A 4,816-nucleotide genomic window follows, 5' to 3' on the forward strand; every position below is an offset into this window, starting at 1 on the left:
AAAAGGTTCCTGTGTCTGATTGGCTGGGCGGAATGCAAACCACGCCCCGTAAAACTCCCAAAAAATGTTGTGAAGCCGCCATTTTATTATCCTCACATTAGCATTATTAGCATTAGCCCAGCGCAGAAACGCAGAGAGACTAACTTATGGCAACACAAAAGAAAACATGGGAGCGGTGGAGATGAGGAGGTGTCGGCGTTCTGGTGATTTACTCTGAAGGCTTCAGTAGCAGCTTCTACTGAAGCCAGTCCCCAACTCCGGGGACTTCCGGCCGGGGATTTTGGGCGGCAGTATACGCCGTGAAGTTGTTTGCAGCCTGCCAGTAAACCCAAAGCAGAAGAAGAAAAGTGACGTCAGCGGCTTCATTTGCCTAATCATCGTCCAGGGACTTATTCCGGTGTGAGCATGATCTGTACTTAGTTCATCAGAACTAAATAGTTCTGATGAACTAAAGTGGGAAAAGTACTGCGGTGTGAACGCGCCTATAGGTTACCTCCTATACAAAAACATCAGTTATCATGTCAAGGTAAAAAAATCCTTGGTCAAAAGGTACAGTATACATTGGAATTATTTTTTGGCCAAAAAAATCGACCCTATAATAAGTCGATTTTTACCAACCATAGCAAAATGATCCCTCTTTCATAAAAGTCAAGCAAGTTTTGACCCTTTTGATCTCTTTTCAATTCCTTGACATAGTCATCCATTTGAAGTGTAAGAAAATGGTGTCCATCATAGTACATCATGCATTCAGTTATCCATTCAGGAGTGTAAGTGGATGCCTTCGACACTACATCATTTACTTACTGTGAGAATACCCGTGTCACTGACAACTGACGCGAGGCGACGACAGCTCCCCTAATTGTGGTCTGTCAGCACCAATTTGGCCCCGCCGTTACTTCATCTGAGGTGTGTCCGGACTGCTCCTGCCTGCCTATCGCAACTTCACTTCGACCACCGTTTCAACTGCTTATTAATTTAACAATACAACATAGGACTTAATACAAGACGACGGGGCTCATTGTCTCCGCCTTCTTCCCCTGACGAGTAGTAGCTCATCACTAATGGTGGAGCCGATCCAAGTGGAAGCACAAGGCACTGTTGGCCCACACGGCTTTGTCCTTTTGCCAGGAAACAATTTGTCGGGAGGCGTGACAGCTGCACTCATCCAAAACACTGACACGGAGAATGTCTGACTGCTCGTAGGTCACAGCGTCAGTAAGACTGAAGCAAAGCAGATGGACGGAGAGACAAAGGGGAATGGAGGGGCATGCAGAGAGGAGATACTTGGTTTCATCCTCTAACCACCGTTACGCTTCTTAGTCACTGTCAGACGCAAATCATATCCTCGGAACAGTAATTTGCGGCCCTCTCGAGCAAGCTGCAACACCACAGCAAACTTGTGAGGAAGGATGTTGACAGTTGTAATTCGTTTCACGTACTGAAACGGGTTCTCCGTTTGAGTAACTGGGCCAGAGCCGCAACCAGTAAGGAATGTGTCACCAGCGTTGTGTTTTCATGTTGTGTCACCTTTGACCATGACTGGGCTTTGTGAGTGGCACTCTCGATTACTGAGCGTCTGAGAAAGTGTAACCATTAATGCGTGACCTTTAAACATACTCACAGTTTCGCCCTTTACTGAGCCCTCATCTAGATACAGTATATGCAGACGCAGGACAGAATTTGGCAACTAGCCCGTTTCTCGTATACTCTATAAAGCAACGTTCCAGCTCAAAGAAAACACATCCCTCAGTAAGCCAAATATGTTTGCTGTGGTGGTCGCCTACAGAACACATTGGGCAGCATTTGTGAATGTTGTCCTATTTTCTGTCCGGGGTTTGATTTAAAGCTCCAAACCGAATAACATCTGTCAGCTGTCAGAGGGGTGGCAGACAATAATTTCCAAATAACTGAGACTGATGATTGCAGTGGATACAGAACTCATGAGGACATTTTAATACATTTTCACATATTTGGATGTGTGACTGGACAAAGGGTTTTCCACGAGTGGAAAATATCCTGCTACTACTATAAATCATCAAGGTCAGGCATGTGATAATAAACTGTATCAGGGCTGCAAAGCATTTAAATCAACAGGGACGTGATGCATGCAATGCACCATCCGAAATCAAGCACATCACTGCGCTGTCACGCCGACTGTTTTGGACATAGAAATGAAATATACAATTTGCATTGCCTTGACTAGCCCAGAGTTATCCACAAACCTAAATGAGGAATTACAACATTGAATCTTAACGGTGCAGAGTTTTATTTTTTATTTAATTTAGACTTCAGTACATACTCCTATTTAGTGAGGCCTTTGGTTCAAGGCAGATTTGACTGCAAGGATGCGTCTTTTCCAAAAGTTAACCCTTCTGCATTGCACTGTTCTGTACTTCAGCCAGAGGGAAGTAGGGTTAAGTTTTGATTGAGTAGGTGCGGGATATTATGTTCTATTGAGATTGCAATATGCCAATACTCTCATTGTTCACCTCTGAGGAATGGATGGGGGACACCAATTATCAAGGCAGCGATGTTGGTTATTCAGTACTTTGGCTAGGTTTGAAACGGATAACATGTTAAAGGAGAAGGTGGGATGAATAATGTTCTAAATCAACTAAAGAAGAAATGGGGGTAACACAATCCTCTAAGCTTGTGGATGACTGATAGTAGTAGGTTGCTCCTTTTTTTCCAGTTGGAGGTTCTTAATGTGTAGGTCAAAGCTAAGTCTATTGTCAAGTGTCACTCGGAAGTATTGGAAACTGACAACTAATGTATCTGTAATGTTTGGTTATTGATGAGTATGGGGTAAAGCCATAGGTGATGAGGGACCAATTACTATTTTCTTTGTGTTGCTGGCATCAAGGTGAAGATGGCCATCATCTTGAGGAAGTGTGCAACCTGTTATGATTGTCCAAAGCTTAGTTGTTGTTGGTGTGGAGTGTACAGGAGTGGGCTCAACATATAACCTTGTGGCCCTCCGGTGTAAATGGTGACTGCAGATGATGTGTCTGTACCATCCTGCACACTTTTCAGTCTGTCACTTGTTTGTTGAGATGGTGTAGCTTTCATTAGATGCCTTTTGGTGTTGCTAAAAGCTGAAGTCCATAATAATCTTAAAGGTCCCATGTCATGCTTTTCCGGTTATTACCCGTCCCCTTGTGTGTTATGAAGGTTTTTATGCATGTAAACGGTCTGCAGAGTCAAAACCCTCAAAGTACACCCTATAGTGAGTAAAACTCTAACACAGAAAAGATCTCCCCAAAACGCCTCGTTGGAGATTTCTCAATTTCCATTGTTTACTTCCTGGGTACTGCGACGTGTGAATACCCAGAGGCCACACCCTCTGCCAGCATTTCATGAAACAAAGCTTCACAAACCTTTCAGCGATTCATGCCGGATATGTACAGCGTCGGGCACTGAAGAACGATGCTGTTCCTACTTTGTTTGGACCAGCGGGAGATTTGGGTACACAACCTGTAAATATTCATTGTTGTTTGTTTATTTATGATGTTTAAAACAAACAAGGTATCTAACACGACTGTTTAAATGGGTAAACGTTTTTCGGGCTTACTAAGTTGGGATCGAATGGGGAGAAATGCTCTCCGCAGACCCATTCTCACAGCGTTATAAACCTTTTTTTCTACTGCAAGCCACACTTATTGTTTTTACTTCGGCTGTGAGGTTTTGTGTGTGCTCAGGATGCAGTTTCGCTTGTTCTCGCTGTTCGCCGACCCGGAAAGCCTGTCGCTCCTCGCAGCAAACGAGCCTCGCAAACCTCGCGACCAATTCAGAGCCCACTGGGCTCACAGGGAGGGGGGGGGGCAGGAGCTGCCAAACTAAGCAGGGTGGGTTTAGGACAAGAGTGAATATCACATACTATAACAGAGATGCTGTATGAAGAAACCAATGTGAGTTTCGGAAAATTGGCACAATATAAATCTATTTTAGTAGCACCTCACATGGGAAGAGCACGAATTATGATCAGTAGAAATGGCATTGACATGGGCCCTTTAATTCAGAAAGAATCAAAAGATCCTGACAAAAAGCCTGCAAAAGGGATCTAGTTGCTTGTGGAGGGGGTGGAGCATTAAGGCCACAGTGTCCCATGTGCCTCCTCTTGGCCGTTATAGGCCAATTATGATACGATCCAGAAAGTTCAGCTGAAGCTTGCCTCCTAGGAAACGTGTAAGATGATTACGATCGTCCCAGGGATTATCTGGTAGACAGTTCTTCCAGAGGGTAGGTATTGTCGGAGTCTGGTAGGAATTTGCAGAAGAAAGAATGAAGAAATTGGTAAGAGTTTCCCCTATAAGTAAGCTCCTTGTTGGGGATGCCACTCATAGCCTCAAGCGCCTAAATCTGGTTATAATTCGCCTTATTTTGGGGGAGTACCTCCTCCTCTGTTAAAGGGGCGCGTTACCATCCATACATTCAGTTGAGAGAAACCCTGAGATAACAAAGAGGGCACACTAAGGTTTATTTAGAAAATTAGGAGGTTTTGTGCCCCTATCCCCAGAAATACACACTAGATTAGATACAAAATAATGTTATTAAGCTACTCCTTGAGTTGTAATTGTAGTCTGCGTACACATGTAGACTCTTCAACCAAATGACCTTAGTGATCTGTGGTTAAGACCTTACTCAAGCCATGTGTAATGTTTGAGTGCTTTCCTTTTCTTTCTCATTAGTTGAGACATAACAACAATAAAACGTCTTAATTATCTATTTACTCTTCTTGTGGTGTCTCAGATGTCACTGGCCAGGGAAAGGAGATTAACAGTAGGAGCCAGAAAAGTGAACCGCCGGCTAGTTTCAA

The sequence above is a fragment of the Notothenia coriiceps genome, unplaced genomic scaffold (assembly GCF_000735185.1).
Source record: "Notothenia coriiceps isolate Sejong01 unplaced genomic scaffold, NC01 NC01_scaffold00008047, whole genome shotgun sequence".
Taxonomy (NCBI): Eukaryota; Metazoa; Chordata; class Actinopteri; order Perciformes; family Nototheniidae; genus Notothenia; species Notothenia coriiceps.